At 43.8% G+C, this 22,500-nt stretch overlaps 1 protein-coding gene across 1 annotated transcript in view; it reads right to left on the bottom strand.

Moving 5' to 3' along the window:
• LOC145410329 (cytotoxic granule associated RNA binding protein TIA1) overlaps nucleotides 1-22,500 on the bottom strand; it is a 1,031,692-nt gene that overhangs the window by 909,520 nt on the left and 99,672 nt on the right. The window contains exon 2 of the mRNA XM_080280462.1: nucleotides 20,028-20,074. The gene's annotated coding sequence lies outside the window, so the exon portion shown is untranslated. The remainder of the gene's footprint in view (nucleotides 1-20,027; nucleotides 20,075-22,500) is intronic.

A 22,500-nucleotide genomic window follows, 5' to 3' on the forward strand; every position in this document is an offset into this window, starting at 1 on the left:
CCTCAACGAAACGTAAGAAAAATCGAAAAAAAGTTAAAATGAATCGCTAACAATCAGATCCCAAAAGATCTAAAAAAAAAAAAAATCTAAAAAACTAAAAAAACGAGTAAAATCGAAAAAAACTCAAATAGCCAACAATGAGACCCCAAAAGATCTAAAAAAAAAAAAAATCGCAAGAAAAATATATATAAAAAAAAATCCAGCGACGAATAAAATATTGAAAAAATGGGGGGGGGGGGAGAATGAAGGGCGGAAAGTGAGAATCGCCCTGGCCAATGAGAATCAGGCACAATCGCTCGACCAATGGCGTTAAGGAGCAAAAAAAAATAAAAAAGAAAATGTGCCAGCCAATCACAACAGGAGGAAGGTTGTGATAGGCCAATGAGGGTGAAGGAAGGAGGGAGGGTGAAGGAAGGAAGGTGAAGGAAGGAAGGAGGGTGAATGAAGGAGGGAGGGTGAAGGAAGGAGGGAGGGTGAAGGAAGGAAGGAGGGTGAAGGAAGGGGTGAAGGAAGGAAGGAGGGAGGGTGAAGGAAGGAGGGAGGGTGAAGGAAGGAGGAAGGGTGAAGGAAGGAGGGAGGGTGAAGGAAGGAGGGAGGGTGAAGGAAGGAGGGGGGTGAAGGAAGGAGGAAGGGTGAAGGAAGGAAGGAGGGTGAAGGAAGGAAGGAGGGTGAAGGAAGGAAGGTGAAGGAAGGAGGGAGGGTGAAGGAAGGAGGGAGGGTGAAGGAAGGAGGGAGGGTGAAGGAAGGAAGGAGGGCGGCGCCATCTGTAAAGGGATTTTTTTTCTAATATTGTGGAAAACGAAAAAAAAACAAAAAACGAGGGACAGGTACGAAACTTGTGAAAAAATCTAGAAAGAAAAAAAGAAGAGAAAAAAGTAAAAGTCTAATTGAAGGAAGCGGTGTGAAGATAATAAAAATAATTAATAAAAAAATAACCAAACGAAAAATATAGAGGAAAAAACAGTAGCTAAAGAGGCAATTTTATTCCAGGTAAAAAAAAAATATTAAGATAAAACAACAGGTCATCGGAGTGAAAGGGTTAACGGTATATTGAGAGAGAGAGAGAGAGAGAGTGAGAGAGAGAGAGAGAGAGAGAGAGAGAGAGAGAGAGAGAGAGAGAGAGAGAGAATAGAGGTAACCAAAGGAAAAGAGGAAAGGGAGAGTCGCAGAGAGAAAGGATTAAGGAGATGAAAGGCAGGGATGAGGGGAGAGGAGAGAGGAAGAGGAAGAATGAAATTAACTTTTACAAAAATAAAAAAGATAAAAAAAAAAGAAAACTAATAATACTGTGAGGAGAAGAAAGTAAAAATTATTGATCAGGAAGAAGAAAAATTATGAGAGGAAGAAGAAGAGGAAGAAAATGAAGAGGAAAGGGAAGAAAATGAAGAGGAAGAGGAAGAAGAGGAAGAGGAAGAAAATGAAGAGGGAGAGGAAGAAAATGAAGAGGAAGGGGAAGAAAATGAAGAGGAAGGGGAAGAAAATGAAGAGGGAGAGGAAGAAAATGAAGAGGGAGAGGAAGAAAATGAAGAGGGAGAGGAAGAAAATGAAGAGGGAGAGGAAGAAAATGAAGAGGAAGAGGAAGAAAATGAAGAGGGAGAGGAAGAAAATGAAGAGGGAGAGGAAGAAAATGAAGGGGGAGGGGAAGCAAATGAAGAAGAAAATGAAAGAAATGAAGAGGAAGAACAACTGAGAGGAAAATGAAGAAAAATGAAGATGAAGAAAATGAGGAAGATGAAGAAAAAAGTGTGTTCATAAATGGAGAGAGAGAGAGAGAGAGAGAGATTATGACAGGTGGGAACTACTTATTCTTTTTTTTATTAATTTTTCCTCCATTCACTTTTTCTCTCCTTTCCTCCATTTCCTCTTGATTTTCCTTTTCCTCTTTACTTCCTTTATTTTCCTCCTTCCTTTTCCTGTGTGAATTCTTACTTTCCTTCTTTACCAGTCCCTCCTCCTCTCCTCCTTAATCTCTTCCCTCCCTTCCCTTCATTTCCTCTCTCTCCATTTTTCTCACTCACTCTTGTATTTTCTCTTCCTTTCTATCAAGAGATGAAAGGAAAGTGAAAGCAAGGGGAAAGACAGGAGGGAGAAAGTTGAAGAAATGGAGGGAAAGAGCGAAGAAGAAAGGAGTGAGTGAGAGAAAAGGAGAGAGTGTGAGAGAGAGAAAAACGAAAAGAAACGACGAAGAAAACGATAAGAAAAGAAAAAGTGAAAGAGGAGAAAGTTGAGAAATTTATAGATATAGATAGACAGATAGATAGATAGATAGACAGACAGATAGATAGATAGATAGACAGATAGACAGATAGATAGATAGATAGACAGAGAACGATGCAGAGGGGGAGGGGGAAGGAAAGGGACAGGGAGGGAGAAAAAAGGGAGAGGAAGAGGGGGGGACTAGGAAGGTGAAAGTAGAGGAAGGGAGACAAGAGAATAGAAAGGAGAGAAAGGAGGGAAAGAAGGGAGAGAGAGCAGGGAAAGAAGGGAGAGAGAAAGGAAGGGAGGTAGGGTGAGTAAGGAAAGGGAAAGGGAGCGGGAAGAGGAGATAAGGGAGAGGAGGGAGATGAAAGGGAGAAGCAGGCAATATGATAAAGGGATGGAAAGGTAAGGGTGAGGTAAGGAGGGAGGGATGGGAGGGGAGGGAAGGAGAGAAGGGAGATGAAAGGATAGAGAGGGAGGGAGGGAGGGAGAGAAGGGAGGGAGGGAGGGAGAGAAGGGAGAGAAGGGAGAGGTTCATTTCCGGTATGGTGGGGCTCAAGAATTAATGGTTGGCAACCCTCACAGCTGATCTCTCTCCCTCTCTCTCTCTCTCTCTCTCTCTCTCTCTCTCTCCCCCCCCCCTATGAAATGGAAAAGAAAGAGGGAGGTAAACAGGAAAAGTAAATAGAAAATGGAAGGACGGAGAAAAGGGAAGAGAGAGAGAGAGAGAGAGAGAGAGAGAGAGAGAATCATGAGCTGGCAGGGAGTGATATTAATATGGGGGAGACTATAGACAGGGAGAGAAAAAAGGGGGTAAAAGGAAGAGAAATGGAGGGAAAGGAAGAGAAATGGAGGGAAAGGGAGAGAAAGAGAGGATGAGATGGTAGGGAGAGTGATATTAATACGAGGGAGAGTATAGACAGGGAGATTACACTGTCTTGGTGAGAGATGGCCGAGGGCAATATTCTGTCAGTCTTAAGGGAGGGAAGGGAAGGGAGAGAGGGAGGGAGAGAGAGAGAGAAGGAATATGGCAGGTAAAGGGAAGTAGAGAGGGAGGGAGCGAAGGAAGGGAGAGAGGGAAGGAGCGAAGGAAGGGAGAGAGGGAAGGAGCGAAGGAAGGGAGAGAGGGAGGGAAGGAAGGGATAGAGGGAGGGACGGAGACAAGGAAAGAGGGAAGAATAGAGAGAAGGAATATGACAGGTAAAGGGAGGTAGGCAGAATGGGAGGGAGGGAAGGAAGGAAAGGTAAAGGGGGGAGAGAGAGAGAGAGAGAGAGAGAGAGAGAGAGAGAAGAGGTCCCATCACCCTCACCTCAGCACATTAACTCACAGGTGTTTTCTTTACTAAATAAAATAAAAATAAAATTAAAATCGTCTTGAGGTAGGAACAATAAAGAAATAAATATCTAGCTATCATCTGACGGAACTGACCCACCACTGACAGGATGCGGCGTTCGGCAATAAAAAAATATATTAAATAGATAAACAGTGAGAAATATAGACAGATCGATAGATATAGATAAGATATAGATATAGACAGACAGAGGCAGATAGACAGACAGGCAGATAGATGGACTGATAGATATAGATAGATAAATACAGACTGCGGGGTAAATTGACAGACAGACAGACAGATAAAAACATAGAATAGTCTCTCTGTTTTATTATCGACTTTAAGCTTATAATGATTACCTCTCTCTCTCTCTCTCTCTCTCTCTCTCTCTCTCTCTCTCTCTCTCTCTCTCACCCCAATGAAATCACCAATTCATTTCAAAGTTCCAGGTCTGCTTTGTAACTTTTGAAGGGAGAAGGGCAGAAAGGGAGGGAGAAAGGGAGGGAGAAAAGGAGGGAGAAGCGGGGAGAAAGAGAGGCAGAAGAAAGGAACAAAGAGAGGAGAGGAGAAAGGGGGAGAAATGGGGTGGGAGGAAGATGGGGAAAAGAGGGAAATGTGTGAGAGAGAGAGAGAGAGAGAGAGAGAGAGAGAGAGAGAGAGAGAGAGAGAGAGAGAGGGGGGGGGAAGAAGAAAGACGGAAGGAACAGAGGGAGGGAGGGAGGGAGAAGAAGAAGAGAGGGAGGGCAATCCTTTGGAGTTTCCCCACTTCTTCTTTGACCTCTCCTCCCCCTTCCCTCCCTTTTTTTCCCTCCCTCCGGATCCTGGGGTAAAAAGGGAGAGGAAATAAGGGAGAGACTTTGAAGGCCAGTGTTTCAGGGGTGAGTGGGCAGAGAGGGAGGGAGGGAGAGAGGGAGGGAGGGAAGGAAAGTGATGGAAAGAAAATGGATAAATTGCATGAAACGAAGAGAAGGATTATGATATGAAAGAAAAGAGAAAAAAAGGGAGAAATTAAATGGAGAAAAAGTGAAAAACTGGAAAGGGAGAAAATACAGAGGAAGAAAAAGTGACGAAAAGGGAATAAGAAAGGGAGGAAAATGAAGTAAGAAAGGGAGAAATTGTACGGAGGAAAAAAAGGGAGAGGAAATAGATGGAGGAAAGAGAGGAAAAAGGTGGAGGAAAGAGAGAAACTATTGAGAGGAAAAAGAAGGGAGAGGAAATTGATAGCGAAAAGGGCGAAAAAACGATGGAGGAAAGGGAGAATCTGTATGGAAGAAAAAGAAGGGAGAAGAAACTGATGGAGAGGGAGAACTTGCATGGAACGAGGAGGAGGAGGAGGAGGGGGAGGAGGAGGAAGAGGAGGAGGGAAGAGGAAACTGTGATAAAAAAAAAAGGGAGTGAAAGGACATTGATGGAAAGATGGAGAAAGCTGAAGGGGGTGATACTAATGAAAGGGAGAAAAAGGATGAGAAGTGAAGGAAGGAAGGAAGGAAGGAGGGAAGGAAGGAAGGAAGGAAGGAGGGAAGGAAGGAAGGGGGAGGGAAGGAAGGAGGGAAGGAAGGAAGAGGGAGGGAAGGAAGGATGGAAGGAAGGATATAAGAAGGGGATAAGGTGAAAGTAACTGAAGGCAAAGACACTGAAAGGACAAAGAAAAATGCAAAAGAAAAGAGTAAAGAGGGGAAGAAGGAGACGAAGGACGAGGAAGAAATGAGCGATAGAATGTGAGGAAAAGAAAGTGATGATGGTGTGAGAGAAAAAGAGAGAGAGAGAGAGAGAGAGAGAGAGAGAGAGAGAGAGAGAGAGAGAGAGAGAGAGAGAGAGAGAAGAGACAGAGAAGGAGGGGGAAGAAGGAAGAGAAAGAGATTAGGGATTGAATAAATGGAAGGAGGGGAGAGAGAGAGGGGAAGATTAAGTAAGAAAATGGAGAGAGAGAGAGAGAGAGAGAGAGAGAGGAAATGGAATGTTAAGAAAAAGAGAGATGAAAGAGAAGAGGATGAAAGGCAGGAAAAAGGCTGATAAAATGGCAGGCTCAGATGATGGAAAGAAAATTAAAGAAAAAAAATAACAGGTGTGGTAAGAGAGAGAGAGAGAGAGAGAGAGAGAGAGAGAGAGTGGAAAATTGGTAGAGAGAAAAAAAGACAACGAGAGAGAGAGAGATTAGAAAGAGTAGGAATGAAAAAAGAGTGATGAGGACAAAGGAGAGGAAAGAGAAGGGGAAAAATGGGAGGCAAGAGGTGTAAAGAAAAGCAGAAGACAAGGAGGAGAGATAAAGAAGGAAGAAAATAGATAAAGAAAAGAGACAGGAGAAAAGAGCTTAAAATTCCTTCAAACGCTTTGTGTATGACAGAAAAAACATATATGATTTTTTTTTTTAATGTCTTAGCTACGAAGGGCTCTTCCTTCTCCTCCTTCCTCCTTTTCTCACTCCTTATTTTTCCTCCCTTCCTCCCTTCTCTCTCAGCTCCTCCTCCTCCTCCTCTTCCTGCTTCCTCTCTTCCATCTTGTTTTCCTCTGTCCATCTCTTCTCCCTCAATTCTTTCTCCTTCTTTTTCTTCCTTATTTCTTTCTTTCCTTTACTGAATCTCCACAAACACCTTAAGGTCTATTTCATGTATTTCTCTCTCTCTCTCTCTCTCTGTTAAACAATACACTGGAATATCCCGCCCGCGGCAAACCTGTTTTGTTCAATATCTGATAAATGGTACTCTCTCTCTCTCTCTCTCTCTCTCTCTCTCTCTCTCTCTCTCTCTCTCTCGTACTTTGATGTCCGGCGGAAGGGAGAGGGAAAGGGAGAGAGGGAGAGGGTGGAAGGAAGGAAGGAGCGGTGAGAGGATAGGTTGGTGGGAAGGAGAACAGAAGGGAATGTAAAGGAAGGAAGGATGGGGAAATGAATGAACGACTGAAAGAAGGAAGGAAGTGTGCAAATGTGACGACAGGAAAATGAAAATATAAACAGTAAAGGATGGAAATATAAAAGAGAGGAAAAGAAGGAAGGAAGGAAAGAAAGAAGGAAAGCAGGAAGGAAGGAAGGAAGGGACGGAGGAAGGAGGAAATGAAGGAAGGGGAGAAGGAAGAAAGGAAGAAGGGAGACGCAAAATAAACTGAGGGACAAAAGGAAATTATGGAAAGAGTAAATGAAAGTAAAATGAGAAGGCAAATATAAACATACGCTAATGAGGATGAGGAAAAGACACAAGAAAAAGGGAAGTAGAGAAGAAGGAAAAGACAAGGAAGAGGGAAGAAGAGATGGAGCGATGATACCTGTAAAAAATATCGAGATGAAACAATAGACTGGGAATGACAAAAGGAAAGAAAGGCATAAAATGAACAACTACATGAATAAGAAAAGAGGAAGGAAAGGAATTAAAGCGAATAATTAAAGCTGATTACAAGACGATAAAGGAAAAAGGAAAGGAGGATAAAGGGCATAATAAAAGAAGAAATGGAAGAAAGTAAGGATGGGAAACGAAGAAAGGGAAAAGAATAAGGAAGACATGGAAGAGAGGAGGGAAGAAAAATGAAGAAAATGAAAAGAAAAAAATGGACAAAAATAAAGAGGGGAAGTAATAAAGGAAAAATAAAAACAATGAAAGAAAAGAAATGATAATGAGAGAGAAGGAAAAAAGTTTGATAAAGATGAAGGAGAAGGAAGACAAAGAAAAAGGAGAGAGGAGGGAAGGAGGTAAAGAGAAGGAGTGAAGAGAAGCAAAAGTGGAAAGAGCAAAGGGGGAAAAGGTGAGAGGAAGGGAGAGTGAAGGAGGAAGGTTGAAGGCAGAGCGAAGGAAGGAAGAAGCAAGGAGGACAGAAGTAAGAGGGATGGAGGACACAAGGAAGAGGAAGGGAGGACAGAAGAAAGAGGGAAGGAGGACTGAAGGAAGAGGGAAGGAAGGAAGGAGGTAAAGAAGGAGGGAAGGAAGGAAGGAAGGAAGGCAGTAGAGAACCCTTGTTTAAGCCTCTTTGGTTCCAACAAGTTCTATGGTATTTCAGTTTCCTCCCTCCTTCCCTCCCTCCCTCCCTCCCTCTCTCCCTCCTCCATTCCCCCTCCCCTACCCCCTCTGGCCCACCATTTCCTCTCCACACTATTCTCCTTTCATCTCTCTCTCTCTCTCTCTCTCTCTCTCTCTCTCTCTCTCTCTCTCTCTCTCAAAAAAATGGAGGTCCCAAAATCAGACCGCAAAGTAAGGTACCTTAGTCCAAAAAAATAATAAAAAAATAATAAAATAAATGGTCTAAACAATGTACAGGTTAATTAAAAAATACCCGTGAAGGTGTTTTTACCTGTGATCACCTGAAGGAAGTGGAGAGGAAGTGAAGGACGTGGAAGAAGGAAGTGAAGGGGAAGTGAGAGACGTGGAAGGAGGAAGGAAAGAGAAACTGAAAAGGAGATGAGGGAGGGGAAAAGAAATGAAGATATAGCACTGGTCAACATCTTCACTACTTGGGAAGGAGGGAAAGAGGAAGGAACTGGGGAGGCGAGGGATAAACAGAAGAAGGAAGAGAGGGAAGGAAGGTGGAAGAAAGGGAAGGAAGGAGGAGTGGGGAAAAGGAAGGAAGGAATAAGGAGAGGGGGAAAAGAGGGAAAGAAAGAAGAGGGAAGAGGGGATAAGAAGGAAGGAAAAAAGAACAATGAGGAAAAAAGGAAGGAAAGAGGAAGAAAGGGAAAGAAATGGGAAGGAGAAAGTTGGAGGAAAGAGAAAGGGAATGACGAAAGGACTAAGGAAGGGAATGAAGGAAGAAGGAAGAGGGGGAAGGGAGAAAGGGAGAAGTGGAAAGACGGGCCAGAGACACGGAAGGAGGAAGAAAGGGAGAGACAGGGGAGGAGAGAGCAATGGAAGGATGGAAGAAGAAAGAGGGAGACGGGAGGAGGGAACGAATGAATGAATGAAGGGAGGGAGGGAGGAAGGAAGGAGAGGGAGGAGGGAGGGAAGAAGGAAGAGACAAGAGCTTATACGCACATGTCAGTCAAATGTGCCCTAAAGGAAGATATAACTCGGATAGGAGGAAGGGAGGGAGAGAGGGAGGAAGGGAGGGAGGGAGGGAAAGAGGGAGGAAGGGAGGGAAGGAGGAAAAAGCGGGAAGGGAGGGTGGAAAGGAGGGAGGAAGGAAGAGGGGGAAGACAGGAAGGAAAGGATGGGAAAAAAAAAGACGGAGTGAAGGAGGGAGGGAGGGAGGTAGAAAAGAATAGAGGGAGGAAAGGATGGAAGAAGGGAGAAAGGGAATAACGGAGGGAGGGAGAGAAGGTAGCAAATGAGAAAGGGAGGGAGGGAGAGGAGGGAACTGAGATGGGGAGGGAGGGGAAAGGCAGGAAGGGAGAGAGATAGGGAAAGAGAGGGAGATAAAAGAACCGATGGAGGGAGGGAGGGAGGGAGAGATGATAAGGAGGCGGGGAGAGGGAGAGATAACAAAGGAGGGGGTAGGGAAGGAGGGATGGGGCGTGGGAAGAAGGAAGGGAGGGAGGGAGACTGGGAGGGAGGGAGGGAGATGGGGAGGAAAAAGAGGTATTGTATATAAGGAGGAAATAAGATCGTTTAAATGACACACACACACACACACACACACACACACACACACACACACACTAATAATTTAAGACGTCCTCGATCTGAAGGTGTGGAAACAAAGAGAAAAAGAGGAAAAAAGAGAAGAGAAAGAGGACATACCAAAGAAATATTGTGTTGGGAGAAAAGAGTAGAAAATTATGGAAAAGAGGAGGACGGGAGGGGAAGAAGAGAGTGAAATTAAAGAGGAGGATGAAGTGATATGACAAGGAAGAGGAAGAGAAGAAGAAAAGGAGATAGAGGAGGAAAGAGGAATGATGAGGAAGGAAGAAGTAAGGACTGAGTGGGAGGAAAAATGAAGAAAGGAAGAAGAAGAGAGGAAAGGAGAAGAAGAGAGGAAACTGGAGAGATGGAGGAGGAAAAGAGGATGATGCGGAGGGAAGACGACGTGTGGATGGAGAGGAAATGAGGAAAATGAAGAAACTGGGGAGGAAAGGGGAGGAAACGTAGTTGGAGGTGAAAATAAGGAAAACAGAGAGAGGAAGAGAGGTGAGGAGGAAGAGGAAGAGGAGGAAGAGGAAAGAGGGATGATGAAGGAAGAAGGATGGAGGGAGAGGAAGGGAGGAAAACGAAGAAAGGGAGGAGGAAGGGGGAAGAAAGGGAGGCCGAAAGCATTGTGGTGTTGCTACGACGATAATGGACTGAGAGAGACTCGCTTTTTTTCCTCTCTCTCTCTCTCTCTCTCTCTCTCTCTCTCTCTCTCTCCACAAATTTTCCTCTTCCCTGATCCTGGCTAAGACTGTATAAACCATAGCAGTATTTACGCCTGGGAGAGGGAGGGGGAGGAGAAGAGGGTTGGGGAGAGGGAGGGAGAGAGATAGGGAGAGAAAGGGGTATAGGAGGACGAAGGAGAGGGAGGGGGAGGATGAAAGACAGGACGAGAGGAGAGTAAAAGGAGAGAAAGGAGAGGAGAGGGAGAGAGATGGAGAGGGATAGGGAAGGGAGAAAATGAGAGTAGAGGAGAATAGAAGGGAGGAAGTGGGGGAAAGGTGAGGAGGAGAAGAGGAGGAAAAAAGGGACACTGAGAGAAAGGGAAAAGGAAAAAAGAAGGAAAGGGAGAAAGAGGGAGACAGAGTTGAGGGAGTAGGAGGGAGAGAAAGATAAGTAACAGAAAAAGAGAAACAGCGGACAAAGTAGCAATAAATTTTTAAGAATAAATGAAAAGAAGTTGATATAAAGGGAAGAGGGGAAAGACGAAGAAGAGGAGAATGAGACAGAGGGAAATGAGACGAGGAAGGGAGTAAAGGAAGGAAATGGGAAGGAGGGAAGTGAAAAAGGAAGTGTAGGAAAAAGTAAGAGTGAAGAGATCGATAGTGGTAAAAAAAATTAATTAAAACATGTAAAGTAGTAAAAAAAAAAAACTAATAATGTAGTGGAAACTAACTGTGTGTGTGTGTGTGTGTGTGTGTGTGTGTGTGTGTGTGTGTGTGTGTGTGTGTGTGTGTGTGTGTGTGTGTGTGTGTTGCTAGCCGGATATGACGTCACTCAGGTATCCGGGAGGAGGGGGAAGAAGGAAAAGAGGAAGAGGAAGAGGAAGAGGAGGAAGAGGAAGAGGAAGTGATAATATTTGTAACATTAAAATCATTACAACTATGCATCACTAATTATACTCCCAGGTAAAAGAAGACGATTTTATTCACCTGAGCGGGTCATAGGAGCCTGGGGGGGTGTTAATTAAAGGGGGGGCACTATTATATTCCTAGTAAGTGAAGAATAACAGGCTTACCATTTAAAAAAACACAATAGAAAACAGAAAAAAAACACTGGAAGCATTGTTTTGTCTACTAATCCGCCAAAGCTCATTGTTTTGGGCGTAATGTATCAATGTTGGAGCTTTTTCCAGTATCTTTTAGGGAGAGCTTTTTCCTGTATCTTTTAGGGAGAGCTTTTTCCTATATCTTTTAGGGAGAGCTTTTTCCTGTATCTTTTAGGGAGAGCTTTTTCCTGTATCTTTTAGGGAGAGCTTTTTCCTGTATCTTTTAGGGAGAGCTTTTTCCTGTATCTTTTAGGGAGAGCTTTTTCATGTATCTTTTAGGGAGAGCTTTTTCATGTATCTTTTAGGGGGAGCTTTTTCCTGTATCTTTTAGGGAGAGCTTTTTCCTGTATCTTTGAGGGAGAGCTTCTTCCTGTATCTTTGAGGGAGAGCTTTTTCCTGTATCTTTTAGGGAGAGCTTTTTCCTGTACCTTTTTTCTGTACAATATTTTAGGGGGAGGCCCTTTTCCTGTATCTTTTGGGGGTCCTTCCTCTGTATCTTTTTTACATCTATCTTTACATGTAACTGTATCTATCCTGTATATAAAACTGAGCGAATATTTTAAGACTTTCATATGTTTTGCATATTTTATAAATTGTATATATTAGTTTTAATGGGACAGATCACGCGCGCACACACACACACGCGCGCACACACACACACACACACACACACACACACACACACACACACACACAAACTCCAAAACAAACACCTAAGAAAACAATATAAACAAAAAGCCAAGAAGCATCCATCAACGCTTCCTTCTTCTCCTCCCTCCACAAACGACTCCTCCCCTCCCCTCCCCTTCCCCTCCCCCTTCCCCTCCCCTCTCCTCCCCCCTTAAAAAAGTCAATATATCAACTTGTTAATAATTGGGCAGAAGTTAGGAGCGACGGGAGGGGCCAATCAGCTGGTAATTATTTTCTCACACTTGTGGAAGGTAAATTATTCAGGGGAGGGGAGGGGAGGAAAGGGGGAAAGGGGAGAGGAATGGGAAGCTGGAAGAAGAAGGAAGGAAAGACGAGGAAAAGGGAAGAAGGCAGGGAAGGGAGTGGAATAGGGAGGAGGAATAACTGAGTAAATGAGAAAGGGAGAAGGGAGGAAAACAAGAAAGTGTATGAAAGGGAAAGGATGGAAAATGAAAGTGCGAGGGAGGAAGAGGAAGACAGAAGGGACGAAGAAGGAAAAGGGAAAGAAAAAAGTAGGAAAAAAGGAAAAAGGAAAGGAGGGACGGAGAGGGAAACTAAGGAACTGTGGATCGTATGGTAATGAGAGAGGAAGGGAAAACAGCGAGGTGGTCATCAAAGGGAGAAACAAAGGGAGGGGAAACAAGGGAGGGAAACTTTAGGGACGGACAAGAAATTCGAGGTAGGGAGGGAGGGTGGGAGGGACACAGGGAGAAGAAGACCGAGGAAGAGTACAGGACAGAACTAGGAGAGAAAATGAAGAGGACAAAATCGAAGAAGAAATAGGGTAGGAAGGAACAGACAAGGTACAAGAGGGAGGGAAGGAGGAAGGGAGGAAAGAGGAGGGGAGGGGAGGGCAGGATAAAGGAAGGGCCAAGAGGAAAAATGGAGAGGAAAGATGGAGGAAAAAAACTCAAAAAGGGAAGAGAGAGAGAGAGAAAAGGGACAGTCTAGAAAGGAGTACAGGAAAACAGGAGGAAAGGAAAGGAATAAACAGGATGATGAAGGACAAAGAAAAAAATATATATGATGAAAATCCTGAGAAAAATATATATGAAGATTTGAGGCAAGAAAGGAGGAAAGGAGAGGAAAAAAGAGTTGAAGAAGAAAGTGAAGAGAAACGGAAAGAAAATGGAGAGCAATACTGTAAATGGGGGAACTAAAGAGAAAAAAAAAAATATGTTTAAGAATGAGTGAGGAATCTTAAGATCAAAAGAAGGAGGCGAAATAAATTTTGGAAATAAGGTTGGATTAGGGAAAGTCTGAGAGGAAATTAAAGAGATAAATCTTGGAAATAATGTTGGATTAGGGAAAGTCTGAGAGGAAATTAAAGAGAAGTAGGAAAAGAATCATGGAAGAGGAAAAGAAAGAAGAGGAAAAACTAGAAAATTAGACAAATGGAGAAAAAATGAAAAAAAGACAAAATGCAGAAAAAATGAAAAACGAGAAAATGTAGAAAAAAATGAAAAAGGAAAAAAATGAAAAAGGAAAAAAATGAAAAAAAATAAAAATGAGAAAATAGAGAAAAAAATAGAGAAAATTGAGAAAAAAATGAAAAAGGAGAAAATGGAAAAATGAAAAAAAAAGGAAAAAACGGGGAAAATGAAAATAGAAAATGTAGAATAAAAAAGAAAATAGAAAATGGAGAGAAAACCAAGGAAAACGGTGAGGGAACTTTATGAAAATATGAAGAGACGAGTAAAAAAAAAAAAAAAAAAGAGAGAGAGAGAGAGAGAGAGAGAGAGAGAGAGGGGTTGGGGGGGGGGCGAGGCTTGTAAGGGGACGAAGACAAGAGGAAAGGACAAGACAGAGTTCAATAGTCTTGGGAAAAAATGAAGGCTGGTGGCATTTTGACAGAGAAAAAAAAAAAAGGAAGAGAAAGTTGGATATGGTTAAGCGAGAGAGAGAGAGAGAGAGAGAGAGAGAGAGAGAGAGAGAGAGAGAGAGAGAGAGAGATGTGAACACAGTATAAAAGATGATTCAACGGAAGAGAGAAGGAATGGGAAGGAAGGATGGAAGAAAGAAAGGAGGGAGGTAAGGGAAGGAAGGAAGAAAGGAAGGAAGGAAGGAAGGAAGGAAGGAAGGGGGACATAGAAGAAATCCACGAGGGAGGAAGGCAAGACGGCCGATAAAAAAGAAAAAACGAAAGGCCAAAAAAAATGGATGTGGAGAAAAATAAGAATGGAGAGATATAAATGGAAAAATTAACGAATGAATTAATGAAGGAAGGAAGGAAGGAAGGAGGAAGGGAAGAAGGACGGAAGGAAGGAAGAAAGGAGGGAAGGAAGGAAGGGAGACAGGAAGGGGGGTCAAAGTCACCTGGGTTTTGAAGGAACAACACAAAGGTTCCAGGTTTATTTACATACAACTCAACATTTATGAGATGGGAGCACCAGCCTTACCTCTCCTCCTCTCTCTCTCTCTCTCTCTCTCTCTCTCTCTCTCTCTCTCTCTCTCACACACACACACACACACACACACACACACACACACACATACACACACACACACACATACACACACACACACACACACACACACACACACACACACACACACACACACACACACACACACACACACACACACACACACACACACATACACACACACACACACACACAAAGTCACCTGTTCAAACTTTCCTTTTAACTATTTTTTTTTTCAACAGGCCTTCTCTATTTTGTCTCTCTCTCTCTCTCTCTCTCTCTCTCTCTCTCTCTCTCTCTCTCTCAGTTCCACCAGTTTTCCGTAATACTTTCACTATTTGCTTTACTAATATCAACATGTCCTTTCCACCTTGTTTTTTCAGTGTTTTTATATAGTGTTTATTTTCTCTTTCCATAAACATTTGTAATTTTTGTAAACCTTATTGTACTTGCTTTTATTCACTCCCTCTTTACTACAGTTATACTTATTAGATTTCATTTCTCTCTTTTATCTTTATTTTATTTGCTCTTTTTTTTACTCTAATTTCCATGGTACACCTTCATACCTCCTTCCATACCTCTCTCTAGACCTCCGCACCTCGTTCTCTCCATCAGTACACCTCCATAGTCACTCCTTACCTCTCCACATACCTACACACCTCCGACCTCTCACGGCACACCTTTATACTTCCTTCCATACCTCTCCCTACACCTCCACACCACAGTCTCTTCATCAGTACACCTCCATAACCATTCCTCACCTCTCCACATACCTACACACCTCCGACCTCTCACGGCACACCTTTTTACCTCCTTCCACACCTCTCTCTACACCTCTCACGGCACACCTTTACCCTCAACAGTGTAATAACTCCTCCCTAACTCCGCCCCCAAACAGGTCAATTATAGCTCCGTACCTGTCTATAACTCGAAGACGTCTGTTGGGTGGCGGGGGCGAGGCACTGTTTACTTAGCCTCTCTGTGCTCCTTTGCCCCCGGGTAATTATAGGAAAGCGATAAAATATAGTGTTAGTGAGAGTTACGTGGAGTGGTAGTGAGTGTGGAGGGGGAGAGAAGAGAGGGAGGGAAGAGGAGAGAAAGGAAGGAGGGAGGACAGGGGAAAAGAGAAGACAGAAAGGAAGGAAGGACAGAGGAAGACACATGAGACAGAGAGGGAAGGAGAGAGGGAGGGAAGTAAAGCGAGAAGAGAAAGAAAGGAAGGACTGAGAAACATGAAGCAGAAGGCAGGAAGGACAGAGAAGAAAAGATGATAGAAAGACGAGATAGAAAGGAAAGGGGATGAAGACTGAGTATGGGGGGGGGGGAGTGAGACCAAAGGGGGGAGAGAGAGAGAGAGAGAGAGTAAATAGAGAGAGAGAGAGAGAGAGAGAGAGAGAGAGAGAGAGAGAATGGAGGAGGAATGAATAGAGGAAATGAAGGAATAAGGGATGAAGGATGGATGGATGGATGGACAGACAGATTAGACAGATATATAGATAGACAAATGGATGGATGGACGACAGGAGTATATGAAAAGCAAGGAAACAGAAAGGACAGGAAAACAAGAGGGGAAAAAAGAGAGGAAAAGAGGAAAAGATGTTATTAGTGGAGAGAAGAAGAGGAGGGGAAGGAAAAGATGGAAGTAAGGTGAGTGATGATAATGGAAGATGAAAATGGTGGTGGTAGTGGTGGTAGTCTGGCCCGGAGCTGATTGTGGTTGTTAGTCTGTGGCGCTGGTAATGTTGGTTGGAATGGTGGTGGCGTTACTGGAGGCATCACAGACCGTAATGTTGGTAGTTGTGGTAGTTGTTGTGATAATTGTGGTAGTGGTTGTGGTAGGAGAAGGAGGTGGTGGTTTTTGTCGTTGTTGTTGCTGTGGTGGTGGTGGTGGTGGTATAACAGTGAAGAGAATGTTGGTAGCCATAATGTTGGTAGTGGTTATTACTGGACGAATCCCCGTGGTAATGTTGGTAGTTGTGGTGGCAGTGGTGGTGGCAATAGTCAAGAAGAAAAGTTAACTGTGACTAAATCAGGAAGAGGAATGTTGGTAATAATGTTTGTAATGTTGGAAGTAATGTTTATAATGTTGGTAGTAATGTTTGTAATGTTGGTAGTAATGTTAATGTTGGTAGTAATGTTTGTAATGTTGGTAGTAATGTTAATGTTGGTAGTAATGTTTATAATGTTAGTAGTAATGTTTGTAATGTTGGTAGTAATGTTAATGTTGGTAATAATGTTTGTAATGTTGGTAGTAATGTTTATAATGTTGGCTGTCATCACTATCAGTCTGGATGTTGGTTGTTCAGGTAGTCGTGGTAGTAATGTTTATTTTTGGTAGTGGTGGTAGTGGTCGTTGTGGTAGTGAAAAAAAAAATGATATTGTACAATGTGAAGACAATTTTGTTAGGTAGATGTGTGTGTGTGTGTGTGTGTGTGTGTGTGTGTGTGAGAGAGAGAGAGAGAGAGAGAGAGAGAGAGAGAGAGAGAGAGAGAGAGAGAGAGAGAGACCACTAACAACCAAGAGGCACAGAGATTTAGCAATTAAAATAAATGATAATATTAACGAAGATAATTACAAGACTAGTAACAATAAATAAATATGATAAAATTCAGAAATGATGATGATGATGATGATGATGATGATATTTCCTTTTATAACTACTGCTTACACCATCATCATCACACCAGTCATCACCATCACTATATCATCAATATACCACTACATCACTAACATATCACCATACAAATACCACCACCGCACCACCTACACCACTCTTCCATTCTGACACCACACCACACCACACCCCTCATTCCAACCCCACACCTCAGCTACCACATCGCTATGCTCTCCTTACTATTACACCACACCACCATCCTCACCACACCACACCACACCACCACTATCCTCTCCATCATCATCACACCACACACTACTCTCCCCCCATACCACATCACCACCCTCCCCTACCACACCACACCACCACCACACCACACCACAATCCTCCCCCCTACCACACCACACCGCACCACACCACACCCGCCGCGGAGCCAGACAGGATGATCAGGTCCGGTAAAAAATGAAACAGCACCAGCACACGTCCCCCCGGCGCCTGTCACCTGAATAACACACGGCTTAAGGTGGTGCTGTGCTGTGCTGTGTTGTGCTGTGCTGTGCTATGCTGTGCAGGGGGGGGAGAGCGGAGGGGGGTGAAATATAATGATGGTGGGAGAGGAAATAATGATGATGATGGTGATATAGGAGGAGTGATGGTGATAAGTACTGTGATGCTGTGCTATGCAGGGGGGGAAGAGGGGAGGGGGAGTATGGTGGGGGTGAAGAGAGGGGAGAGGGAAAATTGTGGGGGTGAGGAGGGGGGGGAAATGATGTGGGTGAGGAGAGGGGAATATGATGGGGGTGAAGAGGGGGAAGGGGGAAATGATGAGGTGAAGAGGGGGGGGGGAAATAATGGGCGTGAGGAGGAAAATGATGGGGATGAGGAGGAAAATGAGGTGAGGAGGAAAATGATGGGGGTGAGGAGGAAGATGATGGGGGTGAGGAGGAAAATTATGCTAGTGGGAGAGGAAATGATGATAATGGTGGTGATAAAGGAGGAAATGGTGAAAATGGTGAAAGAGGAAGTAGGTGATGATGGAAGTGGTGATATTGGTGATAGCTGAGAGAGAGAGAGAGAGAGAGAGAGAGAGAGAGAGAGAATGAAAAAACAGTATGGCAGAATGAACAGAATATTAGAATGTATCAAGGGAGAGGGGTAATGAGCGTGAGAGAGAGAGAGCTTGTACAGGTAAGAGTGAGAGGGAGATAAGAGTGTGTAGTGGCGTCGAGTGTGAGGAGGTGGAGTGTGTATGGAGAGTGTGAACGTGGGTTGGCATAACAAAGTATGTGTGTGTGCATAATGAACGACTTTCCCCACAGTCAAGGAGATGGACAACAAACACGCTGGCTAAGTGGATGGATGGATGGATGGAAGGATAGACAGACTGATGGATGGATAGGTGGATGGGTGGATGGATGGAAGGTTGAGTGGGAGATGGATGGATGGATGGGTGGATGGATGGATGGATGGGTTGATGGACCGATGGATGCCTTCAACAACATGGAGAAAAAAAGGAAGAGTGTGGAGAGGAGATGGATTATGGTGTGGGTATGAGGTGGGTCTGAGGGTGAGGAATATGAGAGATGGTGTGGTGTGGTGTGGAGTGGAGTGGTGTGGTGTGGTGTGGTGTGGTGTGGTGTGAGATTCGCCTCCCCCTACACTGACCCTATCCCATATGTTTACGAAAGAAATTAAAATACCAGCAGTAAAAGGAATAAATAAAAGAAACCTAAAATAAAAGAGATAAAAATAAAGATAAATAAAGCGTGCAGTAAAATTAACAATAATAAAAACACCTCAAGCAATACTAATAAAAATGAAGAGGCCATTAAAGTTACTAATAAAAAGGACACTAAAAAATAAAGAAGAATATCCGAAGCCAGCAATAAAATCAGTGACTCAAAACACCCTCAGTAAAATAATAAAAATAAATAAAAAATCCAGTACTATAATTTGGAAAAAGTAAGGCATATGTTGGACTATTTAATGGCAGGTTCGATCCCTTAAATCCATAATATATATTTAATTTGAACAGACTATCATTAAAATGTTAACGTGATCGCAATGAACATAATTTTCAGTGTCCCTCACGTTACCATATTTTATTCCAATGTACTTCTGATTTCATTATATATATCATTTATCTACTTACCTGTCTTTCTACCGTTTTATTAGTTACCTTTTCGGCAGGTGAGAAATATTAATTACGTTTTTCTTTCTATGGCCCGATTATTTTCTCTAGGTAAGTATAGTCTGTCGTCAACAAAGAAGTACAGTTTCGAGTAATCTTACACACACACACACACACACACACACACACACACTCAACACACCCCCTTACACTCCCCACCCCACACCACCCCACACCCCCACACCCAAACTTTCCCTCAGCATTTATGTTTATTTCCCCACGTTGTATTTCATCTAAATTCCGGGCTCCGGCGTCCCTCCCCACAATTTAACCGCACGGAATTAATTCTGATTAAGATCCTGTCCACTTCGATCTGTACTGTAATCCATTTCGTTCCCTTCCTCTCACGGTGCAATCAGTTACCCGAGAATTTGTCCCGGTCCTTCTCTTCCTTTCCTCCTTCCTTCTGTCCCTTCGTTCCTCCTTCCTTCTGTCCCTCCCTCCGTCCCTCCTTCCTTTTGCCCCTCCCTTCGTTCCTCCTCCTCTCTGTCCTTCCCTCCCTTCGTTCCTCCAGGCTTCTGTCTTTCCGTCCATCCGTTCGTCCGAATGGATCACTCGCCTTAGTCAGATTTCGAACAACTTAACTTGGTGCAGATTTTCTCCCTTTCGTAACTTCTTTCACGTAGATTTCCATCCCCTCGTAATTTCTTTCACGTAACTTAATTGACAAATAACACCTGCCTCAGTCATAGTACATACCCCTTTACCTGGCTATTAGTTTCGTCCTTTTGCAGCTTAATTTCACGTGCTCAGTGGGAAGATAAGAGAATACTATGGCTTTACATCCTTAAACAGTACTTCCTCGTTAACAGCCCCTCATTCTACCGCTAAACTCTTATTACAACTCAGGATTGAAAGTGGAAAGACGGCAAAGTTGAACTGGATAGATAGTGAAATCTGGCGAAAGAACTCCGAAGAATTTATAAGGACAGTAGCTTCACATTCTCCCATTGAAAAGATAGTGAAATGTGGCGAAAGAACTCCGGAGATTTTTTATAAGGAGAGTAGCTTCACATAATCACTCTTTTTCTCCTTTACCTGACGACCTTTTTTCTCACCTATCCATCTGCTTACCCACATACCCACCTACTCACTCACACATCCACCTACTTACCTACCTACTTACCCACCTACTTCCTCACTTCCACACGTACTTACCCACCTACTTCCTCATTCCCCCTCCACTCACTTCACCACGTACCCACCCACCTACTTCCCCACTTCACCCACGTACACTCCCACGTACACTTCTCCACGTACTCACCCCGTGCTGGCGTTGCTGGCTGGATCTCACACGAACACACTACCCACCTGCAAAACACATAAACCTTAGTAGGGGCAAACAAGGAATGGAATGGAATGAGGAGGGAAGGGGAGGGGAGGGGAAGGAAGGGGAGGGAGGGGATGGAAGGAAGACGAAGGAAGGAGGAAAGGAGAGGGAGAGGAAGGAAGAAAGGAGAGGGAGAGAAAGGGAGAAGACACAGCAGGTGGAGGGAGAGGAGAGGGAGGGATAGAGAGGGCAGGATAGAAAGGGAGGGCAGGTGGGAGGGAGAGAAAGAAAGTGTAGGGAACAGGGAGGGTGGAGGGGGCAGGGGAGAAACATAGGGAGAAAAAAAAAGGAAGATTTTACTACAACTCAATAAAACATCATTAATCAGTAAAGAGGTCACGGTGATAATTAAGTCAAAGCTATTAAAAAACACCACAATTTTTTACACACACACACACACACACACACACACACACACACACACACACACACTCTCTCTCTCTCTCTCTCTCTCTCACACACACACACACACACACACACACACACACACACACACACTCTTAAGCCCTTCAGTATCAGTACAGACGATTTTCTTCAGCTTAAATAAAGTCTCGTGAAGTGAAGAGTCTGGAAACCTTATAGAAATACTCCAGTTACCCCTTAAGGAATGTTCATTCTCTCTCTCTCTCTCTCTCTCTCTCTCTCTCCACTCGATTTAATGAAGTTTTAAGATTAACATTATTATAAACAACGTCACTTCATGTTCCCCTCCCGCTTCCCTTCTTTCACTTCCTCTTTAATACTCTCTCTCCCTCTCTTTCTCTCTCTCTCTCCCCATCTCCTCCTCTTTAAATTCCCTCCCCCATGTCCTCCTCTTTAACAGCCCTCCCCCATCTCCTCCTCCTCCTCCTTCCTCTTTAAATACTCCTCTTCCACAATTTCTTTTACTACTCCTCTTCCTCTTTAAAGTTCTGCCTTCTCTCTCTCTCTCTCTCTCTCTCTCTCTCTCTCTCTCTCTCTGCTTATCTACCTACCTTTCCACCTACCTACCTACCTACCTACCAATCTATGTACCTATCTTCCCACCTACCTTCCTTCCTACATTCCCATCTACCAAACTTCCTATTTATCTATCTATCCTTCTGTCTGTTTATCTATCTATCTATCTATCTATCTATGTAGACTTCCTTAGCAATCTATAGACCCTTATTAAGCTAAGAAAAATTAATTGGTGTCAGCCTGATTACATGGAAAAATACGCCATCAGGGTGAAGAGGTTAGGTGTAAGGGAGAACTTCTAGGGGGTCGCATTACCCCTCCCCCTCCTCCCCCTCCCCCTCATTCCCCCTCCCCATACCTACAATTAATCCCCCTCACCCACCCCCTCACCCCGACCAATATATACCCACCAATCTCCCTTCCTATATCTTCATCACAACCCACAGAACTTCCTCTCTCCCCCTTCACCCGTAATTCCCCCTCCCTCTCTCCCTCACTCCCATATTGGCGATTAATCCCCCTTACCTCTCCCCCTCACCTGTACAGATAAATACACACCAATCCCTCCCAACACTTCCATATCACCCCACACCCCTCTCGCACAGCCCCACACTTTCTCCCATCTCCCTCATCCTCCCCTCTCCCGTCCCCCTCATCCCCATATCCGCCATTAATCCCCCTCACCCCTGCCCCTCACCCCGATAGATAAATAGACACCGATCTCCGTCCCCGGGGTGAAGCCAGAATTGGGTTTTCAGTCTTAAAGGCGAATCTCTTTAACCAACCTCACTCTGCTTTTAGCCAGTCATCCGATCGGCCTTCTGTCTCTCCTCTTTTATTCACCTTTCCATCTGTCCACCTCTCTCTTTCACCTTTCCATCTCCCCTTCCTTCTTCTGTCAATCTTCTGTCTCCCTTATTTTATTCATATTTCCTTCCTCCCCTTCTTCCTTTCATCTTTCCTTCTCCCCTTCCTTCTTCTGTCATTCTTCTGTCTGCCCACTGTCTTTCTTCTTTTACTCACCTTTCCTTCTTTCCTCCTCATATCACCTTTCCTTCCTCTACCTCTTTCTTTCACCTTTCCTCCTTCCTCCTCTTCCTTTCACCTTTCCTTCTCCCCTCTCCCCCCGCTTTCTTTCACCCTTCCTTCTTCCCTGTCATTCTTTCACCTTTTCCTTCTTCCTCCTCCTCTTCCTTTCACCTTCCCTTCTTCCTCCTCTCTCTTTCACCTTTCCCTCCTCCTTCTCTTTTTCTTTGATTTGCCTTCTCTCCCTTCTTTCTTTCACCTTTCCTTCATCCCTCTCTTCCTTCTCTCCTTCTTCCTTATTCTCCTTTCCTTCGTCCTTATTTATCTTATGGTTCAATTTTCTTACATTCTTCATCTATTTCGCTTTATTTTTTTTCCTTTTGTCTTCTGTCCTCTTCTTTATATCTTACTATCTTCTCTTATTTTCTTCTTCTTCCTTCTT

This window comes from Coenobita brevimanus, chromosome 85 (assembly GCF_032717465.1).
Source record: "Coenobita brevimanus isolate Jiangsu-jjx chromosome 85, ASM3271746v2, whole genome shotgun sequence".
NCBI lineage: Eukaryota > Metazoa > Arthropoda > Malacostraca > Decapoda > Coenobitidae > Coenobita > Coenobita brevimanus.